General features: G+C 47.7%; 33 non-coding genes across 33 annotated transcripts; all 33 read left to right on the forward strand.

The window, feature by feature from the left end:
* The first annotated feature begins 606 nt into the window (after positions 1 to 606).
* TRNAM-CAU (transfer RNA methionine (anticodon CAU)) lies at positions 607 to 679 on the forward strand. Its single transcript has one exon. It is a non-coding gene; the product is annotated as a tRNA-Met (tRNA).
* A 163-nt stretch (positions 680 to 842) lies between these two features.
* Positions 843 to 915, forward strand: TRNAM-CAU (transfer RNA methionine (anticodon CAU)). The gene has a single exon. It is a non-coding gene; the product is annotated as a tRNA-Met (tRNA).
* A 164-nt stretch (positions 916 to 1,079) lies between these two features.
* On the forward strand, positions 1,080 to 1,152 carry TRNAM-CAU (transfer RNA methionine (anticodon CAU)). The gene has a single exon. It is a non-coding gene; the product is annotated as a tRNA-Met (tRNA).
* Positions 1,153 to 1,553: 401 nt separating this feature from the next.
* Positions 1,554 to 1,626, forward strand: TRNAM-CAU (transfer RNA methionine (anticodon CAU)). The gene has a single exon. It is a non-coding gene; the product is annotated as a tRNA-Met (tRNA).
* A 401-nt stretch (positions 1,627 to 2,027) lies between these two features.
* TRNAI-GAU (transfer RNA isoleucine (anticodon GAU)) lies at positions 2,028 to 2,100 on the forward strand. The gene has a single exon. It is a non-coding gene; the product is annotated as a tRNA-Ile (tRNA).
* Positions 2,101 to 2,972: 872 nt separating this feature from the next.
* Positions 2,973 to 3,046, forward strand: TRNAM-CAU (transfer RNA methionine (anticodon CAU)). The gene has a single exon. It is a non-coding gene; the product is annotated as a tRNA-Met (tRNA).
* A 1,346-nt stretch (positions 3,047 to 4,392) lies between these two features.
* Positions 4,393 to 4,465, forward strand: TRNAM-CAU (transfer RNA methionine (anticodon CAU)). The gene has a single exon. It is a non-coding gene; the product is annotated as a tRNA-Met (tRNA).
* A 1,107-nt stretch (positions 4,466 to 5,572) lies between these two features.
* TRNAM-CAU (transfer RNA methionine (anticodon CAU)) lies at positions 5,573 to 5,645 on the forward strand. Its single transcript has one exon. It is a non-coding gene; the product is annotated as a tRNA-Met (tRNA).
* A 163-nt stretch (positions 5,646 to 5,808) lies between these two features.
* On the forward strand, positions 5,809 to 5,881 carry TRNAM-CAU (transfer RNA methionine (anticodon CAU)). Its single transcript has one exon. It is a non-coding gene; the product is annotated as a tRNA-Met (tRNA).
* A 164-nt stretch (positions 5,882 to 6,045) lies between these two features.
* On the forward strand, positions 6,046 to 6,118 carry TRNAM-CAU (transfer RNA methionine (anticodon CAU)). Its single transcript has one exon. It is a non-coding gene; the product is annotated as a tRNA-Met (tRNA).
* Positions 6,119 to 6,991: 873 nt separating this feature from the next.
* On the forward strand, positions 6,992 to 7,064 carry TRNAK-CUU (transfer RNA lysine (anticodon CUU)). The gene has a single exon. It is a non-coding gene; the product is annotated as a tRNA-Lys (tRNA).
* A 164-nt stretch (positions 7,065 to 7,228) lies between these two features.
* On the forward strand, positions 7,229 to 7,301 carry TRNAM-CAU (transfer RNA methionine (anticodon CAU)). Its single transcript has one exon. It is a non-coding gene; the product is annotated as a tRNA-Met (tRNA).
* Positions 7,302 to 7,702: 401 nt separating this feature from the next.
* On the forward strand, positions 7,703 to 7,775 carry TRNAI-GAU (transfer RNA isoleucine (anticodon GAU)). The gene has a single exon. It is a non-coding gene; the product is annotated as a tRNA-Ile (tRNA).
* An 874-nt stretch (positions 7,776 to 8,649) lies between these two features.
* Positions 8,650 to 8,722, forward strand: TRNAM-CAU (transfer RNA methionine (anticodon CAU)). The gene has a single exon. It is a non-coding gene; the product is annotated as a tRNA-Met (tRNA).
* Positions 8,723 to 9,120: 398 nt separating this feature from the next.
* TRNAM-CAU (transfer RNA methionine (anticodon CAU)) lies at positions 9,121 to 9,193 on the forward strand. The gene has a single exon. It is a non-coding gene; the product is annotated as a tRNA-Met (tRNA).
* A 164-nt stretch (positions 9,194 to 9,357) lies between these two features.
* TRNAM-CAU (transfer RNA methionine (anticodon CAU)) lies at positions 9,358 to 9,430 on the forward strand. Its single transcript has one exon. It is a non-coding gene; the product is annotated as a tRNA-Met (tRNA).
* A 1,346-nt stretch (positions 9,431 to 10,776) lies between these two features.
* Positions 10,777 to 10,849, forward strand: TRNAM-CAU (transfer RNA methionine (anticodon CAU)). The gene has a single exon. It is a non-coding gene; the product is annotated as a tRNA-Met (tRNA).
* A 163-nt stretch (positions 10,850 to 11,012) lies between these two features.
* TRNAM-CAU (transfer RNA methionine (anticodon CAU)) lies at positions 11,013 to 11,085 on the forward strand. The gene has a single exon. It is a non-coding gene; the product is annotated as a tRNA-Met (tRNA).
* A 1,109-nt stretch (positions 11,086 to 12,194) lies between these two features.
* TRNAK-CUU (transfer RNA lysine (anticodon CUU)) lies at positions 12,195 to 12,267 on the forward strand. Its single transcript has one exon. It is a non-coding gene; the product is annotated as a tRNA-Lys (tRNA).
* An 873-nt stretch (positions 12,268 to 13,140) lies between these two features.
* TRNAM-CAU (transfer RNA methionine (anticodon CAU)) lies at positions 13,141 to 13,213 on the forward strand. Its single transcript has one exon. It is a non-coding gene; the product is annotated as a tRNA-Met (tRNA).
* A 398-nt stretch (positions 13,214 to 13,611) lies between these two features.
* Positions 13,612 to 13,684, forward strand: TRNAM-CAU (transfer RNA methionine (anticodon CAU)). Its single transcript has one exon. It is a non-coding gene; the product is annotated as a tRNA-Met (tRNA).
* A 164-nt stretch (positions 13,685 to 13,848) lies between these two features.
* On the forward strand, positions 13,849 to 13,921 carry TRNAM-CAU (transfer RNA methionine (anticodon CAU)). The gene has a single exon. It is a non-coding gene; the product is annotated as a tRNA-Met (tRNA).
* Positions 13,922 to 15,267: 1,346 nt separating this feature from the next.
* TRNAK-CUU (transfer RNA lysine (anticodon CUU)) lies at positions 15,268 to 15,340 on the forward strand. Its single transcript has one exon. It is a non-coding gene; the product is annotated as a tRNA-Lys (tRNA).
* Positions 15,341 to 15,976: 636 nt separating this feature from the next.
* TRNAM-CAU (transfer RNA methionine (anticodon CAU)) lies at positions 15,977 to 16,049 on the forward strand. Its single transcript has one exon. It is a non-coding gene; the product is annotated as a tRNA-Met (tRNA).
* A 1,109-nt stretch (positions 16,050 to 17,158) lies between these two features.
* On the forward strand, positions 17,159 to 17,231 carry TRNAM-CAU (transfer RNA methionine (anticodon CAU)). The gene has a single exon. It is a non-coding gene; the product is annotated as a tRNA-Met (tRNA).
* Positions 17,232 to 17,394: 163 nt separating this feature from the next.
* Positions 17,395 to 17,467, forward strand: TRNAM-CAU (transfer RNA methionine (anticodon CAU)). The gene has a single exon. It is a non-coding gene; the product is annotated as a tRNA-Met (tRNA).
* Positions 17,468 to 17,631: 164 nt separating this feature from the next.
* Positions 17,632 to 17,704, forward strand: TRNAM-CAU (transfer RNA methionine (anticodon CAU)). The gene has a single exon. It is a non-coding gene; the product is annotated as a tRNA-Met (tRNA).
* A 402-nt stretch (positions 17,705 to 18,106) lies between these two features.
* TRNAM-CAU (transfer RNA methionine (anticodon CAU)) lies at positions 18,107 to 18,179 on the forward strand. Its single transcript has one exon. It is a non-coding gene; the product is annotated as a tRNA-Met (tRNA).
* A 401-nt stretch (positions 18,180 to 18,580) lies between these two features.
* Positions 18,581 to 18,653, forward strand: TRNAK-CUU (transfer RNA lysine (anticodon CUU)). The gene has a single exon. It is a non-coding gene; the product is annotated as a tRNA-Lys (tRNA).
* Positions 18,654 to 19,289: 636 nt separating this feature from the next.
* TRNAM-CAU (transfer RNA methionine (anticodon CAU)) lies at positions 19,290 to 19,362 on the forward strand. Its single transcript has one exon. It is a non-coding gene; the product is annotated as a tRNA-Met (tRNA).
* A 639-nt stretch (positions 19,363 to 20,001) lies between these two features.
* TRNAM-CAU (transfer RNA methionine (anticodon CAU)) lies at positions 20,002 to 20,073 on the forward strand. The gene has a single exon. It is a non-coding gene; the product is annotated as a tRNA-Met (tRNA).
* A 163-nt stretch (positions 20,074 to 20,236) lies between these two features.
* On the forward strand, positions 20,237 to 20,310 carry TRNAM-CAU (transfer RNA methionine (anticodon CAU)). Its single transcript has one exon. It is a non-coding gene; the product is annotated as a tRNA-Met (tRNA).
* An 874-nt stretch (positions 20,311 to 21,184) lies between these two features.
* On the forward strand, positions 21,185 to 21,257 carry TRNAM-CAU (transfer RNA methionine (anticodon CAU)). Its single transcript has one exon. It is a non-coding gene; the product is annotated as a tRNA-Met (tRNA).
* The last annotated feature ends 190 nt before the right edge of the window (positions 21,258 to 21,447 follow it).

Genomic DNA, 21,447 nt, shown 5'->3' on the forward strand with positions numbered 1-21,447 from the left:
ATGAGAGTTTAATTAGGTCGTGAGGGGTGCGCTGTCTGGAACAGTAATGAATGACTGTTGCTGAATTTTCTTATTTTTTCGACCTTTAATTTGTGGAAACGAATGATACCGGTTGCGTTTCCCCGTGACCCCTGTCCGCCTCGGTAGCGCAGTAGGCAGCGCGTCAGTCTCATAATCTGAAGGTCGTGAGCTCAATCCTCACCCGGGGAAAGGTGGTGCAGATATTTGTTTGCTTATAAGAGTTTAATTAAGTCGTGAGGGGTGCGCTGTCTGGAGCAGTAATGAATGACTGTTGCCCAGTCTTCTTATTTTTTCGACCTTTATTTGTGGAAACGAATGATACCGGTTGCGTTTCCCCGTGACCCCTGTCCGCCTCGGTAGCGCAGTAGGCAGCGCGTCAGTCTCATAATCTGAAGGTCGTGAGCTCAATCCTCACCCGGGGAAAGGTGGTGCAGATATTTGTTTGCTTATAAGAGTTTAATTAAGTCGTGAGGGGTGCGCTGTCTGGAGCAGTAATGAATGACTGTTGCTGAGTTTTCTTACTTTTTCAATTTTTAACTTGTGGGAACTATTGATACTGGTTGTGTTTCCCAATGACACCTGTCCGCCTCGGTAGCGCAGTAGGCAGCGCGTCAGTTTCATAATCTGAAGGTCGTGAGTTCAATCCTCACCCGGGGCAAAGGTGGTGCAGTTCTTTGTTTGCTTATGAGAGTTTAATTGGGTCGTGAGGGGTGCGCTGTCTGAAGCAGTAATGAATGACTGTTGCTGAGTTTTCTTACTTTTTCGACCTTTAACTTGTGGGAACTATTGATACCTGTTGTGTTTTCCAGTGACACCTGTCCGCCTCGGTAGCGCAGTAGGCAGCGCGTCAGGCTCATAATCTGAAGGTCGTGAGTTCAATCCTCACCCGGGCCAAAGGCGGTGCAGATTTTTTGTTTGCTCATGAGATTTTAATTAGGTCGGGAGGGGTGCACTGTCTGGAGCAGTAATGAATGACTGTTGCCCAGTTTTCCTATTTTTTCGACCTTTAATTTGTGGAAACGAATGATACCGGTTGCGTTTCGCAGTGATCCCTGTCCGCCTCGGTAGCGCAGTAGGCAGCGCGTCAGTCTCATAATCTGAAGGTCGTGAGTTCCATCCTCACCCGGGGCCAAGGCGGTGTAGTTGTTTTGTTTGCTTATGAGAGTTTAATTAGGTCGTGAAGGGTGCGCTGTCTGGAGCAGTAATGAATGACTGTTGCTGAGTTTTTTTATTTTTTCGACCTTTAACTTGTTGGAAGTATTGATACCGGTTGTGTTTCCCAGTGACACCAGTCCGCCTCGTTAGCGCAGTAGGCGGTGCTTCAGTCTCATAATCTGAAGCTCGTGAGTTCAATCCCCACCCGGGGTAAAGGCGGTGCAGTTTTGTTGTTTGCTTATGAGAGTTTAATTAGGTCGTGAGGGGTGCGCTGTCTGGAGCAGTAATGAATGACTGTTGCTGAGTTTTTTTATTTTTTCGACTTTTAACTTGTTGGAACTATTGATACCGGTTGTGTTTCCCAGTGACGCTTGTTTGCCTCGGTAGCGCAGTAGGCAGCGCGTCAGTCTCATAATCTGAAAGTCGTGAGTTCAATCCTCACCCGGGGCAAATTTGTTGCAGATTTTTTGTTTGCTCATGAGAGTTTAATTAAGTCGTAAGGGGTGCACTGTCTTGAGCAGTAATGAATGACAGTTGTTCGGTTTTCTTATTTTTTCAACCTTTAATTTGTGGGAACTAATGATACCGGTTGCGTTTCCCAGTGACCCCTGTCAGCGTCGGTAGCGTAGTAGGCAGCGCGTCAGTCTCGTAATCTGAAGGTCGTGAGTTCAATTCTCTCCCGGGGCAAAGGCGGTGAATATGTTTTGTTTGCTTATGAGAGTTTAATTAGGTCGTGAGGGGTGCACTGTCTGGAGAAGTAATGAATGACTGTTGCTTGGTTTTCCTACTTTTTCGACCTTTAATTTGTGGGAACTAATGATACCGGTTGCGTTTCGCAGTGACCCCTGTCCGCCTCGGTAGCGCAGTAGGCAGCGCGTCAGTCTGATAATCTGAAGGTCGTGAGTTCCATCCTCACCCGGGGCAAAGGCGGTGTAGTTGGTTTCTTTGCTTATGAGAGTTTAATTAGGTCGTGAAGGGTGCGCTGTCTGGAGCAGTAATGAATGACTGTTGCTGAGTTTTCTTAATTTTCGACTTTAACTTGTGGGAACTATTGAGACCGGTTGTGTTTCCCAGTGACACCAGTCCGCCTCGGTAGCGCAGTAGGCGGTGCGTCAGTCTCATAATCTCAATGTCGTGAGTTCAATCCACACCCGGGGCAAAGGCGGTGCAGAATTTTTGTTTGCCTTTGAGAGTTTAATTAGGTCGTGAGGGGTGCGCTGTTTGGCGCAGTAATGAATGACTGTTGCTGAATTTTCTTACTTTTTCGACCTTTAACGTGTGGGAACTATTGATACCGGTTGTGTTTCCCAGTGACACCTGTCCGCCTCGGTAGCGCAGTATGCAGCGCGTCAGTCTCATAATCTGAAGGTCGTGAGTTCAATCCCAACCCGGGGCAAAGGTGTTGCAGATTTTTTTGTTTTCCTATGAGAGATTTATTGGGTCGTGAGGGGTGCGCTGTCTGGAGCAGTAATGAATGACTGTTGCTCAGTTTCCTTACTTTTTCGACCTATAGTTTGTGGGAACTAATGATACCGGTTGCGTTTCCCAGTGACCCCTGTCTGCCTCGGAAGCGCACTAGGCAGCGCGTCAGTCTCATAATCTGAAGGTCGTGAGTTCAATCCTCACCCGGGGCAACTTTGGTGCAGATTTTTGTTTGCTCATGAGAGTTTAATTAGGTCGTGAGGGGTGCACTGTCTGGAGCAGTAATAAATGACTGTTGCTCGGTTTTCTTACTTTTTCGACCTTTAATTTGTGGGAACTAATGATACCGGTTGCGTTTCGCAGTGACCCCTGTCAGCCTCGGTAGCGCAGTAGGCAGCGCGTCAGTCTCATAATCTGAAGGTCGTGAGTTCAATTCTCACCCAGGCCAAAGGCGGTGCAGTTTTTTGTTTGCTTATGACAGTTTAATTAGGTCGTGAGGAGTGCGCTGTCAGGAGCAGTAATGAATGACAGTTGCTCGGTTTTCTTATTTTTTCAACCTTTAATTTGTGGGAACTAATGATACCGGTTGCGTTTCCCAGTGACCCCTGTCCGCCTCGGTAGTGCAAAGGCAGCACGTCTGTCTCATAATCTGAAGGTCGTGAGTTCAATCCCCACCCGGGGCAAAGGTGTTGCAGATTTTTTTGTTTTCCTATGAGAGATTCATTGGGTCGTGAGGGGTGCGCTGTCTGGAGCAGTAATGAATGACTGTTGCTGAGTTTTCTTACTTTTTCGACCTTTAACTTGAGGGAACTATTGATACCGGTTGTGTTTCCCATTGACACCTGTCCGCCTCGGTAGCGCAGTAGGCAGCGCGTCAGTCTCATAATCTGAAGGTCGTGAGTTCAATTCTCACCCAGGCCAAAGGCGGTGCAGTTTTTTTGTTTGCTTATGACAGTTTAATTAGGTCGTGAGGAGTGCACTGTCAGGAGCAGTAATGAATGACAGTTGCTGGGTTTTCTTATTTTTTCAACCTTTAATTTGTGGGAACTAATGATACCGGTTGCGTTTCCCAGTGACCCCAGTCTGCCTCGGTAGCGCAGTAGGCAGCGCGTCAGTCTCATATTCTGAAGCTCGTGCGTTCAATCCTCACCCGGGGCAAAGGCGGTGAAGTTTTTTTTGTTTGTTTATGAGAGTTTAATTAGGTCGTGAAGGGTGCGCTGTCTGGAGCAGTAATGAATGACTGTTGCCGAGTTTTCTTACTTTTTCGACCTTTATTTTGTGGGAACTAATGATACCGGTTGCGTTTCCCAGTGACCCCTGTCTGCCTCGGTAGCGATTAAGCAGCGCGTCAGTCTCATAATCTGAAGGTCGTGAGTTCAATCATAACCCAGGGCAAAGGCGGTGCAGATTTTTTGTTTGCTTATGAGAGTTTATTTAGGTCATGAGGGGTGCACTGTCTGGAGCAGTAATAAATGACTGTTGCTCAGTTTTCTTACTTTTTCCACCTTTTTTTGTGGGAACTAATGATACCGGTTGCGTTTGCCAGGGACTCCTGTCTGCCTCGGTAGCGCAGTAGGCAGCGCGTCAGTCTCATAATCTGAAGGTCGTGAGTTCAATCCTCACAGGGGCAAAGGCGGTGCAGATTTTTTGTTTGCTTATGAGAGTTTAATTAGGTCGTGAGGGGCGCACTGTGTGGAGCAGTAATGAATTACTGTTGCTCGGTTTTCTTACTTTTTCGACCTTTAATTTGTGGGAACTAATGATACCGGTTGCGTTTCGCAGTGACCCCTGTCCGCCTCGGTAGCGCAGTAGGCAGCGCGTCAGTCTCATAATCTGAAGATCGTGAGTTCAATCCTCACCCGGGGCAAATTTGTTGCAGATTTTTTGTTTGCTCATGAGAGTTTAATTAGGTCGTGAGGGGTGCAACGTCTGGAGCAGTAATAAATGACTGTTGCTCAGTTTTCTTACTTTTTCCACATTTAATTTGTGGGAACTAAGTATACCGGTTGCGTTTCCCAGTGACCCCTGTCCGCGTCGGTAGCGCAGTAGGCAGCGCGTCAGTCTCGTAATCTGAAGGTCGTGAGTTCAATCCTCTCCCAGGGCAAAGGCGGTGAATATGGTTTCTTTGCTTCTGAGAGTTTAATTAGGTCGTGAAGGGGCCGCTGTCTGGAGCAGTAATGAATGACTGTTGCTGAGTTTTCTTACTTTTTCGACCTTTAACTTGTGGGAACTATTGATACCGGTTGTGTTTCCCAGTGACACCAGTCCGCCTCGGTAGCGCAGTAGGCGGCGCGTCAGTCTCATAATCTCAAGGTCGTGAGTTCAATCCTCACCCGGGGCAAAGGCGCTGAAGTTTTTTGTTTGCTTATGAGAGTTTAATTAGGTCGTGAGGGGTGCGCTGTCTGGAGCAGTAATGAATGACTGCTGCTGAGTTTCCTTACTTTTTCGACCTGTAACTTGTGGGAACTATTGATACCGGTTGTGTTTCCCAGTGTCACCAGTCCGCCTCGGTAGTGCAGTAGGCAGCGCGTCAGTCTCATAATCTGAAGGTCGTGAGTTCAATCCTAAGGCGGGCCAATGTCGATGCAGTTTTTTTGTTTGCTTATGAGAGTTTAATTAGGTCGTGAGGGGTGCACTGTCTGGAGCAGTAATGAATGACTGTTGCCCGGTCTTCTTATTTTTTCGACCTTTATTTGTGGAAACGAATGATACCGGTTGCGTTTCCCCGTGACCCCTGTCCGCCTCGGTAGCGCAGTAGGCAGCGCGTCAGTATCATAATCTGAAGGTCGTGAGTTCAATCCTCACCCGGGGGAAAGGTGGTGCAGATATTTGTTTGCTTATAAGAGTTTAATTAGGTCGTGAGGGGTGCGCTGTCTTGAGCAGTAATGAATGACTGTTGCTGAGTTTTCTTACTTTTTCAATTTTTAACTTGTGGGAACTATTGATACTGGTTGTTTCCCAATGACACCTGTCCGCCTCGGTAGCGCAGTAGGCAGCGCGTCAGTTTCATAATCTGAAGGTCGTGAGTTCAACCCTCACCCGGGGCAAAGGTGGTGCAGTTCTTTGTTTGCTTATGAGAGTTTAATTAGGTCGTGAGGGGTGCGCTGTCTGAAGCAGTAATGAATGACTGTTGCTGAGTTTTCTTACTTTTTCGACCTTTAACCTGTGGGAACTATTGATACCTGTTGTGTTTTCCAGTGACACCTGTGCGCCTCGGTAGCGCAGTGGGCAGCGCGTCAGGCTCATAATCTGAAGGTCGTGAGTTCAATCCTCACCCGGGCCAAAGGCGGTGCAGTTTTTTTGTGTGCTTATGAGAGTTTAATTAGGTCGTGAGGGGTGCACTGTCTGGAGAAGTAATGAATGACTGTTGCTCGGTTTTCCTACTTTTTCGACCTTTAATTTGTGGGAACTAATGATACCGGTTGCGTTTCGCAGTGACCCCTGTCCGCCTCGGTAGCGCAGTAGGCAGCGCGTCAGTCTCATAATCTGAAGGTCGTGAGTTCCATCCTCACCCGGGGCAAAGGCGGTGTAGTTGGTTTCTTTGCTTATGAGAGTTTAATTAGGTTGTGAAGGGTGCGCTGTCTGGAGCAGTAATGAATGACTGTTGCTGAGTTTTCTTACTTTTTCGACCTTTAACTTGTGGGAACTATTGATACCGGTTGTGTTTCCCAGTGACACCAGTCCGCCTCGGTAGCGCAGTAGGCGGTGCGTCAGTCTCATAATCTCAAGGTCGTGAGTTCAATCCACATCCGGGGCAAAGGCGGTGCAGAATTTTTGTTTGCCTTTGAGAGTTTAATTAGGTCGTGAGGGGTGCGCTGTTTGGAGCAGTAATGAATGGCTGTTGCTGAATTTTCTTACTTTTTCGACCTTTAACGTGTGGGAACTAATGATACCGGTTGCGTTTCCCAGTGACCCCTGTCTGCCTCGGAAGCGCACTAGGCAGCGCGTCAGTCTCATAATCTGAAGGTCGTGAGTTCAATCCTCACCCGGGGCAACTTTGGTGCAGATTTTTTGTTTGCTCATGAGAGTTTAATTAGGTCGTGAGGGGTGCACTGTCTGGAGCAGTAATAAATGACTGTTGCTCGGTTTTCTTACTTTTTCGACCTTTTTTTGTGGGAAATAATGATACCGGTTGCGTTTCGCAGTGACCCCTGTCCGCCTCGGTAGCGCAGTAGGCAGCGCGTCAGTCTCATAATCTGAAGGTCGTGAGTTCAATTCTCACCCAGGCCAAAGGCGGTGCAGTTTTTTGTTTGCTTATGACAGTTTAATTAGGTCGTGAGGAGTGCGCTGTCAGGAGCAGTAATGAATGACAGTTGCTCGGTTTTCTTATTTTTTCAACCTTTAATTTGTGGGAACTAATGATACCGGTTGCGTTTCCCAGTGACCCCAGTCTGCCTCGGTAGCGCAGTAGGCAGCGCGTCAGTCTCTTATTCTGAAGCTCGTGAGTTCAATCCTCACCCGGGGCAAAGGCGGTGAAGTTTTTTTGTTTGTTTATGAGAGTTTAATTAGGTCGAGAAGGGTGCGCTGTCTGGAGCAGTAATGAATGACTGTTGCCGAGTTTTCTTACTTTTTCAACCTTTAATTTGTGGGAACTAATGATACCGGTTGCGTTTCCCAGTGACCCCTGTCCGCCTCGGTAGCGCAGTAGGCAGCGCGTCAGTCTCATAATCTGAAGGTCGTGAGTTCCATCCCCACCCGGGGCAAAGGTGTTGCAGATTGTTTTGTTTTCCTATGAGAGATTTATTGGGTCGTGAGGGGTGCGCTGTCTGGAGCAGTAATGAATGACTGTTGCTCGGTTTTCTTACTTTTTCGACCTATAGTTTGTGGGAACTAATGATACCGGTTGCATTTCCCAGTGACCCCTGTCTGCCTCGGTAGCGATTAAGCAGCGCGTCAGTCTCATAATCTGAAGGTCGTGAGTTCAATCATAACCCAGGGCAAAGGCGGTGCAGATTTTTTGTTTGCTTTTGAGAGTTTAATTAGGTCGTGAGGGGTGCACTGTGTGGAGCAGTAATGAACTACTGTTGCTCGGTTTTCTTACTTTTTCGACCTTTAATTTGTGGGAACTAATGATACCGGTTGCGTTTCGCAGTGACCCCTGTCCGCCTCGGTAGCGCAGTAGGCAGCGCGTCAGTCTGATAATCTGAAGATCGTGAGTTCAATCCTCACCCGGGGCAAATTTGTTGCAGATTTTTTGTTTGCTCATGAGAGTTTAATTAGGTCGTGAGGGGTGCACTGTCTGGAGCAGTAATAAATGACTGTTGCTCAGTTTTCTTACTTTTTCCACCTTTAATTTGTGGGAACTAAGTATACCGGTTGCGTTTCCCAGTGACCCCTGTCCGCGTCGGTAGCGCAGTAGGCAGCGCGTCAGTCTCGTAATCTGAAGGTCGTGAGTTCCATCCTCTCCCAGGGCAAATGCGGTGAATATGGTTTCTTTGCTTCTGAGAGTTTAATTAGGTCGTGAAGGGGCCGCTGTCTGGAGCAGTAATGAATGACTGTTGCTGAGTTTTCTTACTTTTTCGACCTTTAACTTGTGGGAACTATTGATACCGGTTGTGTTTCCCAGTGACACCAGTCCGCCTCAGTAGTGCAGTAGGCGGCGCGTCAGTCTCATAATCTGAAGGTCGTGAGTTCAATCCTCACCCGGGGCAAAGGCGGTGCAGATTTTTTGTTTGCTCATGTGATTTTAATTAGGTCGGGAGGGGTGCGCTGTCTGGAGCAGTATTAAATGACTGTTGCTCGGTTTTCTTACATTTTCGACCTTTAATTTGTGGGAACTAATGATACCGGTTGCGTTTCGCAGTGACCCCTGTCCGCCTCGGTAGCGCAGTAGGCGGCGCGTCAGTCTCATAATCTCAAGGTCGTGAGTTCAATCCTCACCCGGGGCAAAGGCGCTGAAGTTTTTTGTTTGCTTATGAGAGTTTAATTAGGTCGTGAGGGGTGCGCTGTTTGGAACAGTAATGAATGACTGTTGCTGAATTTTCTTATTTTTTCGACCTTTAATTTGTGGAAACGAATAATACCGGTTGCGTTTGCCAGTCACCCCTGTCCGCCTCGGTAGCCCAGTAGGCAGCGCGTCAGTCTCATAATCTGAAGGTCGTGAGTTCAATCCTCACCCGGGGCAGAGGCGGTGCAGATGCTTTGTTTGCTTATGAGGGCTTAATTAGGTCGTGAGGGGTGCACTGTCTGGAGCAGTAATGAATGACTGTAGCCCAGTCTTCTTATTTTTTCGACCTTTATTTGTGGAAACGAATGATACCGGTTGCGTTTCCCCGTGACCCCTGTCCGCCTCGGTAGCGCAGTAGGCAGCGCGTCAGTCTCATAATCTGAAGGTCGTGAGCTCAATCCTCACCCGGGGAAAGGTGGTGCAGATATTTGTTTGCTTATAAGAGTTTAATTAAGTCGTGAGGGGTGCGCTGTCTGGAGCAGTAATGAATGACTGTTGCTGAGTTTTCTTACTTTTTCGACCTTTAACTTGTGGGAACTATTGATACCTGTTGTGTTTTCCAGTGACACCTGTCCGCCTCGGTAGCGCAGTGGGCAGCGCGTCAGGCTCATAATCTGAAGGTCGTGAGTTCAATCCTCACCCGGGCCAAAGGCGGTGCAGTTTTTTTGTTTGCTTATGAGAGTTTAATCAGGTCGTGAGGGGTGCACTGTCTAGAGAAGTAATGAATGACTGTTGCTCGGTTTTCCTACTTTTTCGACCTTTAATTTGTGGGAACTAATGATACCGGTTGCGTTTCGCAGTGACCCCTGTCCGCCTCGGTAGCGCAGTAGGCAGCGCGTCAGTCTCATAATCTGAAGGTCGTGAGTTCCATCCTCACCCGGGGCAAAGGCGGTGTAGTTGGTTTCTTTGCTTATGAGAGTTTAATTAGGTTGTGAAGGGTGCGCTGTCTGGAGCAGTAATGAATGACTGTTGCTGAGTTTTCTTACTTTTTCGACCTTTAACTTGTGGGAACTATTGATACCAGTTGTGTTTCCCAGTGACACCAGTCCGCCTCGGTAGCGCAGTAGGCGGTGCGTCAGTCTCATTATCTCAAGGTCGTGAGTTCAATCCACATCCGGGGCAAAGGCGGTGCAGAATTTTTGTTTGCCTTTGAGAGTTTAATTAGGTCGTGAGGGGTGCGCTGTTTGGAGCAGTAATGAATGACTGTTGCTGAATTTTCTTACTTTTTCGACCTTTAACGTGTGGGAACTATTGATACCGGTTGTGTTTCCCAGTGACACCTGTCCGCCTCGGTAGCGCAGTATGCAGCGCGTCAGTCTCATAATCTGAAGGTCGTGAGTTCAATCCACACCCGGGGCAAAGGCGGTAAATTTTTTGTTTGCTTATGAGAGTTTAATTAGGTCGTGAGGGGTGCACTGTCTGGAGCAGTAATGAATGACTGTTGCTCGGTTTTCTTACTTTTTCGACCTTTAATTTGTGGGAACTAATGATACCGGTTGCGTTTCCCAGTGACCCCTGTCCGCCTCGGTAGTGCAAAAGCAGCACGTCTGTCTCATAATCTGAAGGTCGTGAGTTCAATCCCCACCCGGGGCAAAGGTGTTGCAGATTTTTTTTGTTTTCCTATGAGAGATTTATTGGGTCGTGAGGGTTGCGCTGTCTGGAGCAGTAATGAATGACTGTTGCTCAGTTTTCTTACTTTTTCGACCTATAGTTTGTGGGAACTAATGATACCGGTTGCGTTTCCCAGTGACCCCTGTCTGCCTCGGAAGCGCACTAGGCAGCGCGTCAGTCTCATAATCTGAAGGTCGTGAGTTCAATCCTCACCCGGGGCAACTTTGGTGCAGATTTTTTGTTTGCTCATGAGAGTTTAATTAGGTCGTGAGGGGTGCACTGTCTGGAGCAGTAATAAATGACTGTTGCTCGGTTTTCTTACTTTTTCGACCTTTTTTTGTGGGAACTAATGATACCGGTTGCGTTTCGCAGTGACCCCTGTCCGCCTCGGTAGCGCAGTAGGCAGCGCGTCAGTCTCATAATCTGAAGGTCGTGAGTTCAATTCTCACCCAGGCCAAAGGCGGTGCAGTTTTTTGTTTGCTTATGAGAGTTTAATTAGGTCGTGAGGGGTGCGCTGTCTGGAACAGTAATGAATGACTGTTGCTGAATTTTCTTATTTTTTCGACCTTTAATTTGTGGAAACGAATGATACCGGTTGCGTTTGCCAGTCACCCCTGTCCGCCTCGGTAGCCCAGTAGGCAGCGCGTCAGTCTCATAATCTGAAGGTCGTGAGTTCAATCCTCACCCGGGGCAGAGGGGGTGCAGATGCTTTGTTTGCTTATGAGGGTTTAATTAGGTCGTGAGGGGTGCACTGTCTGGAGCAGTAATGAATGACTGTTGCTCGGTTTTCCTACTTTTTCGACCTTTAATTTGTGGGAACTAATGATACCGGTTGCGTTTCGCAGAACCCCTGTCCGCCTCGGTAGCGCAGTAGGCAGCGCGTCAGTCTCATAATCTGAAGGTCGTGAGTTCCATCCTCACCCGGGGCAAAGGCGGTGTAGTTGGTTTCTTTGCTTATGAGAGTTTAATTAGGTTGTGAAGGGTGCGCTGTCTGGAGCAGTAATGAATGACTGTTGCTGAGTTTTCTTACTTTTTCGACCTTTAACTTGTGGGAACTATTGATACCGGTTGTGTTTCCCAGTGACACCAGTCCGCCTCGGTAGCGCAGTAGGCGGTGCGTCAGTCTCATAATCTCAAGGTCGTGAGTTCAATCCACATCCGGGGCAAAGGCGGTGCAGAATTTTTGTTTGCCTTTGAGAGTTTAATTAGGTCGTGAGGGGTGCGCTGTTTGGAGCAGTAATGAATGACTGTTGCTGAATTTTCTTACTTTTTCGACCTTTAACGTGTGGGAACTATTGATACCGGTTGTGTTTCCCAGTGACACCTGTCCGCCTCGGTAGCGCAGTATGCAGCGCGTCAGTCTCATAATCTGAAGGTCGTGAGTTCAATCCACACCCGGGGCAAAGGCGGTGCAGAATTTTTGTTTGCCTTTGAGAGTTTAATTAGGTCGTGAGGGGTGCGCTGTTTGGAGCAGTAATGAATGACTGTTGCTGAATTTTCTTACTTTTTCGACCTTTAACGTGTGGGAACTATTGATACCGGTTGTGTTTCCCAGTGACACCTGTCCGCCTCGGAAGCGCACTAGGCAGCGCGTCAGTCTCATAATCTGAAGGTCGTGAGTTCAATCCTCACCCGGGGCAACTTTGGTGCAAATTTTTTGTTTGCTCATGAGAGTTTAATTAGGTCGTGAGAGTGCACTGTCTGGAGCAGTAATAAATGACTGTTGCTCGGTTTTCTTACTTTTTCGACCTTTTTTTGTGGGAACTAATGATACCGGTTGCGTTTCGCAGTGACCCCTGTCCGCCTCGGTAGCGCAGTAGGCAGCGCGTCAGTCTCATAATCTGAAGGTCGTGAGGTCAATTCTCACCCAGGCCAAAGGCGGTGCAGTTTTTTGTTTGCTTATGACAGTTTAATTAGGTCGTGAGGAGTGCGCTGTCAGGAGCAGTAATGAATGACAGTTGCTCGGTTTTCTTATTTTTTCAACCTTTAATTTGTGGGAACTAATGATACCGGTTGCGTTTCCCAGTGACCCCAGTCTGCCTCGGTAGCACAGTAGGCAGCGCGTCAGTCTCTTATTCTGAAGCTCGTGAGTTCAATCCTCACCCGGGGCAAAGGCGGTGAAGTTTTTTTGTTTGTTTATGAGAGTTTAATTAGGTCGAGAAGGGTGCGCTGTCTGGAGCAGTAATGAATGACTGTTGCCGAGTTTTCTTACTTTTTCAACCTTTAATTTGTGGGAACTAATGATACCGGTTGCGTTTCCCAGTGACCCCTGTCCGCCTCGGTAGTGCAAAGGCAGCACGTCTGTCTCATAATCTGAAGGTCGTGAGTTCAATCCTCACGCGGGGCAAAGGCGGTGCAGATTTTTTGTTTGCTCATGAGATTTTAATTAGGTCGGGAGGGGTGCGCTGTCTGGAGCAGTAATAAATGACTGTTGCTCGGTTTTCTTACTTTTTCGACCTTTAATTTGTGGGAACTAATGATACCGGTTGCGTTTCGCAGTGACCCCTGTCCGCCTCGGTAGCGCAGTAGGCGGCGCGTCAGTCTCATAATCTCAAGGTCGTGAGTTCAATCCTCACCCGGGGCAAAGGCGCTGAAGTTTTTTGTTTGCTTATGAGAGTTTAATTAAGTCGTGAGGGGTGCGCTGTCTGGAGCAGTAATGAATGACTGCTGCTGAGTTTTCTTACTTTTTCGACCTTTAACTTGTGGGAACTATTGATACCGGTTGTGTTTCCCAGTGTCACCTGTCCGCCTCGGTAGTGCAGTAGGCAGCGCATCAGTCTCATAATCTGAAGGTCGTGAGTTCAATCCTAAGGCGGGCCAATGTCGATGCAGTTTTTTTGTTTGCTTATGAGAGTTTAATTAGGTCGTGAGGGGTGCGCTGTCTGGAACAGTAATGAATGACTGTTGCTGAATATTCTTATTTTTTCGACCTTTAATTTGTGGAAACGAATGATACCGGTTGCGTTTGCCAGTCACCCCTGTCCGCCTCGGTAGCCCAGTAGGCAGCGCGTCAGTCTCATAATCTGAAGGTCGTGAGTTCAATCCTCACCCGGGGCAGAGGCGGTGCAGATGCTTTGTTTGCTTATGAGGGTTTAATTAGGTCGTGAGGGGTGCACTGTCTGGAGCAGTAATGAATGACTGTTGCCCTGTCTTCTTATTTTTTCGACCTTTATTTGTGGAAACGAATGATACCGGTTGCGTTTCCCCGTGACCCCTGTCCGCCTCGGTAGCGCAGTAGGCAGCGCGTCAGTCTCATAATCTGAAGGTCGTGAGCTCAATCCTCACCCGGGGAAAGGTGGTGCAGATATTTGTTTGCTTATAAGAGTTTAATTAAGTCGTGAGGGGTGCGCTGTCTGGAGCAGTAATGAATGACTGTTGCTGAGTTTTCTTACTTTTTCGACCTTTAACTTGTGGGAACTATTGATACCTGTTGTGTTTTCCAGTGACACCTGTCCGCCTCGGTAGCGCAGTGGGCAGCGCGTCAGGCTCATAATCTGAAGGTCGTGAGTTCAATCCTCACCCGGGCCAAAGGCGGTGCAGTTTTTTTGTTTGCTTATGAGAGTTTAATTAGGTCGTGAGGGGTGCACTGTCTGGAGAAGTAATGAATGACTGTTGCTCGGTTTTCCTACTTTTTCGACCTTTAATTTGTGGGAACTAATGATACCGGTTGCGTTTCGCAGTGACCCCTGTCCGCCTCGGTAGCGCAGTAGGCAGCGCGTCAGTCTCATAATCTGAAGGTCGTGAGTTCCATCCTCACCCGGGGCAAAGGCGGTGTAGTTGGTTTCTTTGCTTATGAGAGTTTAATTAGGTTGTGAAGGGTGCGCTGTCTGGAGCAGTAATGAATGACTGTTGCTGAGTTTTCTTAATTTTCGACCTTTAACTTGTGGGAACTATTGATACCGGTTGTGTTTCCCAGTGACACCAGTCCGCCTCGGTAGCGCAGTAGGCGGAGCGTCAGTCTCATAATCTCAAGGTCGTGAGTTCAATCCACATCCGGGGCAAAGGCGGTGCAGAATTTTTGTTTGCCTTTGAAAGTTTAATTAGGTCGTGAGGGGTGCGCTGTTTGGAGCAGTAATGAATGACTGTTGCTGAATTTTCTTACTTTTTCGACCTTTAACGTGTGGGAACTATTGATACCGGTTGTGTTTCCCAGTGACACCTGTCCGCCTCGGTAGCGCAGTATGCAGCGCGTCAGTCTCATAATCTGAAGGTCGTGAGTTCAATCCACACCCGGGGCAAAGGCGGTAAAGTTTTTTGTTTGCTTATGAGAGTTTAATTAGGTCGTGAGGGGTGCACTGTCTGGAGCAGTAATGAATGACTGTTGCTCGGTTTTCTTACTTTTTCGACCTTTAATGTATGGGAACTAATGATACCGGTTGCGTTTCCCAGTGACCCCTGTCCGCCTCGGTAGTGCAAAAGCAGCACGTCTGTCTCATAATCTGAAGGTCGTGAGTTCAATCCCCACCCGGGGCAAAGGTGTTGCAGATTTTTTTTGTTTTCCTATGAGAGATTTATTGGGTCGTGAGGGTTGCGCTGTCTGGAGCAGTAATGAATGACTGTTGCTCAGTTTTCTTACTTTTTCGACCTATAGTTTGTGGGAACTAATGATACCGGTTGCGTTTCCCAGTGACCCCTGTCTGCCTCGGAAGGGCACTAGGCAGCGCGTCAGTCTCATAATCTGAAGGTAGTGAGTTCAATCCTCACCCGGGGCAACTTTGGTGCAGATTTTTTGTTTGCTCATGAGAGTTTAATTCGGTCGTGAGGGGTGCACTGTCTGGAGCAGTAATAAATGACTGTTGCTCGGTTTTCTTACTTTTTCGACCTTTTTTTGTGGGAACTAATGATACCGGTTGCGTTTCGCAGTGACCCCTGTCCGCCTCGGTAGCGCAGTAGGCAGCGCGTCAGTCTCATAATCTGAAGGTCGTGAGTTCAATTCTCACCCAGGCCAAAGGCGGTGCAGTTTTTTGTTTGCTTATGACAGTTTAATTAGGTCGTGAGGAGTGCGCTGTCAGGAGCAGTAATGAATGACAGTTGCTCGGTTTTCTTATTTTTTCAACCTTTAATTTGTGGGAACTAATGATACCGGTTGCGTTTCCCAGTGACCCCAGTCTGCCTCGGTAGCGCAGTAGGCAGCGCGTCAGTCTCTTATTCTGAAGCTCGTGAGTTCAATCCTCACCCGGGGCAAAGGCGGTGAAGTTTTTTTGTTTGTTTATGAGAGTTTAATTAGGTCGAGAAGGGTGCGCTGTCTGGAGCAGTAATGAATGACTGTTGCCGAGTTTTCTTACTTTTTCAACCTTTAATTTGTGGGAACTAATGATACCGGTTGCGTTTCCCAGTGACCCCTGTCCGCCTCGGTAGTGCAAAGGCAGCACGTCTGTCTCATAATCTGAAGGTCGTGAGTTCAATCCCCACCCGGGGCAAAGGTGTTGCAGATTGTTTTGTTTTCCTATGAGAGATTTATTGGGTCGTGAGGGGTGCGCTGTCTGGAGCAGTAATGAATGACTGTTGCTCGGTTTTCTTACTTTTTCGACCTATAGTTTGTGGGAACTAATGATACCGGTTGCATTTCCCAGTGACCCCTGTCTGCCTCGGTAGCGATTAAGCAGCGCGTCAGTCTCATAATCTGAAGGTCGTGAGTTCAATCATAACCCAGGGCAAAGGCGGTGCAGATTTTTTGTTTGCTTTTGAGAGTTTATGAGGTCGTGAGGGGTGCACTGTGTGGAGCAGTAATGAATTACTGTTGCTCGGTTTTCTTACTTTTTCGACCTTTAATTTGTGGGAACTAATGATACCGGTTGCGTTTCGCAGTGACGCCTGTCCGCCTCGGTAGCGCAGTAGGCAGCGCGTCAGTCTCATAATCTGAAGATCGTGAGTTCAATCCTCACCCGGGGCAAATTTGTTGCAGATTTTTTGTTTGCTCATGAGAGTTTAATTAGGTCGTGAGGGGTGCACTGTCTGGAGCAGTAATAAATGACTGTTGCTCAGTTTTCTTACTTTTTCCACCTTTAATTTGTGGGAACTAAGTATACCGGTTGCGTTTCCCAGTGACCCCTGTCCGCGTCGGTAGCGCAGTAGGCAGCGCGTCAGTCTCGTAATCATAAGGTCGTGAGTTCCATCCTCTCCCAGGGCAAAGGCGGTGAATATGGTTTCTTTGCTTCTGAGAGTTTAATTAGGTCGTGAAGGGGCCGCTGTCTGGAGCAGTAATGAATGACTGTTGCTGAGTTTTCTTACTTTTTCGACCTTTAACTTGTGGGAACTATTGATACCGGTTGTGTTTCCCAGTGTCACCTGTCCGCCTCGGTAGTGCAGTAGGCAGCGCGTCAGTCTCATAATCTGAAGGTCGTGAGTTCAATCCTAAGGCGGGCCAATGTCGATGCAGTTTTTTTGTTTGCTTATGAGAGTTTAATTAGGTCGTGAGGGGTGCGCTGTCTGGAACAGTAATGAATGACTGTTGCTGAATTTTCTTATTTTTTCGACCTTTAATTTGTGGAAACGAATGATACCGGTTGCGTTTGCCAGTCACCCCTGTCCGCCTCGGTAGCCCAGTAGGCAGCGCGTCAGTCTCATAATCTTAAGGTCGTGAGTTCAATCCTCACCCGGGGCAGAGGCGGTGCAGATGCTTTGTTTGCTTATGAGGGTTTAATTAGGTCGTGAGGGGTGCTCTGTCTGGAGCAGTAATGAATGACTGTTGCCCAGTCTTCTTATTTTTTCGACCTTTATTTGTGGAAACGAATGATACCGGTTGCGTTTCCCCGTGACCCCTGTCCGCCTCGGTAGCGCAGTAGGCAGCGCGTCTGTCTCATAATCTGAAGGTCGTGAGCTCAATCCTCACCCGGGGAAAGGTGGTGCAGATATTTGTTTGCTTATAAGAGTTTAATTAAGTCGTGAGGGGTGCGCTTTCTGGAGCAGTAATGAATGACTGTTGCTGAGTTTTCTTACTTTTTCAATTTTTAACTTGTGGGAACTATTGATACTGGTTGTGTTTCCCAATGACACCTGTCCGCCTCGGTAGCGCAGTAGGCAGCGCGTCAGTTTCATAATCTGAAGGTCGTGAGTTCAATCCTCACCCGGGGCAAAGGTGGTGCAGTTCTTTGTTTGCTTATGAGAGTTTAATTGGGTCGTGAGGGGTGCGCTGTCTGAAGCAGTAATGAATGACTGTTGCTGAGTTTTCTTACTTTTTCGACCTTTAACTTGTGGGAACTATTGATACCTGTTGTGTTTTCCAGTGACACCTGTCCGCCTCGGTAGCGCAGTAGGCAGCGCGTCAGGCTCATAATCTGAAGGTCGTGAGTTCAATCCTCACCCGGGCCAAAGGCGGTGCAGATTTTTTGTTTGCTCATGAGATTTTAATTAGGTCGGGAGGGGTGCACTGTCTGGAGCAGTAATGAATGACTGTTGCCCAGTTTTCCTATTTTTTCGACCTTTAATTTGTGGAAACGAATGATACCGGTTGCGTTTCGCAGTGATCCCTGTCCGCCTCGGTAGCGCAGTAGGCAGCGCGTCAGTCTCATAATCTGAAGGTCGTGAGTTCCATCCTCACCCGGGGCCAAGGCGGTGTAGTTGTTTTGTTTGCTTATGAGAGTTTAATTAGGTCGTGAAGGGTGCGCTGTCTGGAGCAGTAATGAATGACTGTTGCTGAGTTTTTTTTATTTTTTCGACCTTTAACTTGTTGGAAGTATTGATAGCGGTTGTGTTTCCCAGTGACACCAGTCCGCCTCGTTAGCGCAGTAGGCGGTGCTTCAGTCTCATAATCTGAAGGTCGTGAGTTCAATCCCCACCCGGGGTAAAGGCGGTGCAGTTTTGTTGTTTGCTTATGAGAGTTTAATTAGGTCGTGAGGGGTGCGCTGTCTGGAGCAGTAATGAATGACTGTTGCTGAGTTTTTTTATTTTTTCGACTTTTAACTTGTTGGAACTATTGATACCGGTTGTGTTTCCCAGTGACGCTTGTTTGCCTCGGTAGCGCAGTAAGCAGCGCGTCAGTCTCATAATCTGAAAGTCGTGAGTTCAATCCTCACCCGGGGCAAATTTGTTGCAGATTTTTTGTTTGCTCATGAGAGTTTAATTAGGTCGTAAGGGGTGCACTGTCTTGAGCAGTAATGAATGACAGTTGTTCGGTTTTCTTATTTTTTCAACCTTTAATTTGTGGGAACTAATGATACCGGTTGCGTTTCCCAGTGACCCCTGTCCACGTCGGTAGCGTAGTAGGCAGCGCGTCAGTCTCGTAATCTGAAGGTCGTGAGTTCAATCCTCTCCCGGGGCAAAGGCGGTGAATATGTTTTGTTTGCTTATGAGAGTTTAATTAGGTCGTGAGGGGTGCACTGTCTGGAGAAGTAATGAATGACTGTTGCTCGGTTTTCCTACTTTTTCGACCTTTAATTTGTGGGAACTAATGATACCGGTTGCGTTTCGCAGTGACCCCTGTCCGCCTCGGTAGCGCAGTAGGCAGCGCGTCAGTCTCTTATTCTGAAGCTCGTGAGTTCAATCCTCACCCGGGGCAAAGGCGGTGAAGTTTTTTTGTTTGTTTATGAGAGTTTAATTAGGTCGAGAAGGGTGCGCTGTCTGGAGCAGTAATGAATGACTGTTGCCGAGTTTTCTTACTTTTTCAACCTTTAATTTGTGGGAACTAATGATACCGGTTGCGTTTCCCAGTGACCCCTGTCCGCCTCGGTAGTGCAAAGGCAGCACGTCTGTCTCATAATCTGAAGGTCGTGAGTTCAATCCCCACCCGGGGCAAAGGTGTTGCAGATTGTTTTGTTTTCCTATGAGAGATTTATTGGGTCGTGAGGGGTGCGCTGTCTGGAGCAGTAATGAATGACTGTTGCTCGGTTTTCTTACTTTTTCGACCTATAGTTTGTGGGAACTAATGATACCGGTTGCATTTCCCAGTGACCCCTGTCTGCCTCGGTAGCGATTAAGCAGCGCGTCAGTCTCATAATCTGAAGGTCGTGAGTTCAATCATAACCCAGGGCAAAGGCGGTGCAGATTTTTTGTTTGCTTTTGAGAGTTTATGATGTCGTGAGGGGTGCACTGTGTGGAGCAGTAATGAATTACTGTTGCTCGGTTTTCTTACTTTTTCGACCTTTAATTTGTGGGAACTAATGATACCGGTTGCGTTTCGCAGTGACGCCTGTCCGCCTCGGTAGCGCAGTAGGCAGCGCGTCAGTCTCATAATCTGGAGATCGTGAGTTCAATCCTCACCCGGGGCAAATTTGTTGCAGATTTTTTGTTTGCTCATGAGAGTTTAATTAGGTCGTGAGGGGTGCACTGTCTGGAGCAGTAATAAATGACTGTTGCTCAGTTTTCTTACTTTTTCCACCTTTAATTTGTGGGAACTAAGTATACCGGTTGCGTTTCCCAGTGACCCCTGTCCGCGTCGGTAGCGCAGTAGGCAGCGCGTCAGTCTCGTAATCATAAGGTCGTGAGTTCCATCCTCTCCCAGGGCAAAGGCGGTGAATATGGTTTCTTTGCTTCTGAGAGTTTAATTAGGTCGTGAAAGGGGCCGCTGTCTGGAGCAGTAATGAATGACTGTTGCTGAGTTTTCTTACTTTTTCGACCTTTAACTTGTGGGAACTATTGATACCGGTTGTGTTTCCCAGTGACACCAGTCCGCCTCAGTAGTGCAGTAGGCGGCGCGTCAGTCTCATAATCTGAAGGTCGTGAGTTCAATCCTCACCCGGGGCAAAGGCGGTGCAGATTTTTTGTTTGCTCATGAGAGTTTAATTAGGTCGTGAGGGGTGCACTGTCTGGAGCAGTAATGAATGACTGTTGCTCGGTTTTCTTACTTTTTCGACCTTTAATTTGTGGGAACTAATGATACCGGTTGCGTTTCCCAGTGACCCCTGTCCGCCTCGGTAGTGCAAAGGCAGCACGTCTGTCTCATAATCTGAAGGTCGTGAGTTCAATCCTCACCCGGGGCAACTTTGGTGCAGATTTTTTGTTTGCTCATGAGAGTTTAATTAGGTCGTGAGGGGTGCACTGTCTGGAGCAGTAATAAATGACTGTTGCTCGGTTTTCTTACTTTTTCGACCTTTAATTTGTGGGAACTAATGATACCGGTTGCGTTTCGCAGTGACCCCTGTCAGCCTCGGTAGCGCAGTAGGCAGCGCGTCAGTCTCATAATCTGAAGGTCGTGAGTTCAATTCTCACCCAGGCCAAAGGCGGTGCAGTTTTTTGTTTGCTTATGACAGTTTAATTAGGTCGTGAGGAGTGCGCTGTCAGGAGCAGTAATGAATGACAGTTGCTCGGTTTTCTTATTTTTTCAACCTTTAATTTGTGGGAACTAATGATACCGGTTGCGTTTCCCAGTGACCCCAGTCTGCCTCGGTAGCGCAGTAGGCAGCGCGTAAGTCTCATATTCTGAAGCTCGTGAGTTCAATCCTCACCCGGGGCAAAGGCGGTGAAGTTTTTTTGTTTGTTTATGAGAGTTTAATTAGGTCGTGAAGGGTGCGCTGTCTGGAGCAGTAATGAATGACTGTTGCCGAGTTTTCTTACTTTTTCGACCTTTAACTTGTGGGAACTAATGATACCGGTTGCGTTTCCCAGTGACCCCTGTCCGCCTCGGTAGTGCAAAGGCAGCACGTCTGTCTCATAATCTGAAGGTCGTGACTTCAATTCCCACCCGGGGCAAAGGTGTTGCAGATTTTTTTGTTTTCCTATGAGAGATTTATTGGGTCGTGAGGGGTGCGCTGTCTGGAGCAGTAATGAATGACTGTTGCTGAGTTTTCTTACTTTTTCGACCTTTAACTTGAGGGAACTATTGATACCGGTTGTGTTTCCCATTGACACCTGTCCGCCTCGGTAGCGCAGTAGGCAGCGCGTCAGTCTCATAATCTGAAGGTCGTGAGTTCAATTCTCACCCAGGCCAAAGGCGGTGCAGTTTTTTTGTTTGCTTATGACAGTTTAATTAGGTCGTGAGGAGTGCACTGTCAGGAGCAGTAATGAATGACAGTTGCTCGGTTTTCTTATTTTTTCAACCTTTAATTTGTGGGAACTAATGATACCTGTTGCGTTTCCCAGTGACCCCAGTCTGCCTCGGTAGCGCAGTAGGCAGCGCGTCAGTCTCATATTCTGAAGCTCGTGAGTTCAATCCTCACCCGGGGCAAAGGCGGTGAAGTTTTTTTTGTTTGTTTATGAGAGTTTAATTAGGTCGTGAAGGGTGCGCTGTCTGGAGCAGTAATGAATGACTGTTGCCGAGTTTTCTTACTTTTTCGACCTTTATTTTGTGGGAACTAATGATACCGGTTGCGTTTCCCAGTGACCCCTGTCCGCCTCGGTAGTGCAAAGGCAGCACG

The sequence above is a fragment of the Rhipicephalus microplus genome, chromosome 3, assembly GCF_043290135.1.
Source record: "Rhipicephalus microplus isolate Deutch F79 chromosome 3, USDA_Rmic, whole genome shotgun sequence".
In the NCBI taxonomy this organism is placed as follows: domain Eukaryota; kingdom Metazoa; phylum Arthropoda; class Arachnida; order Ixodida; family Ixodidae; genus Rhipicephalus; species Rhipicephalus microplus.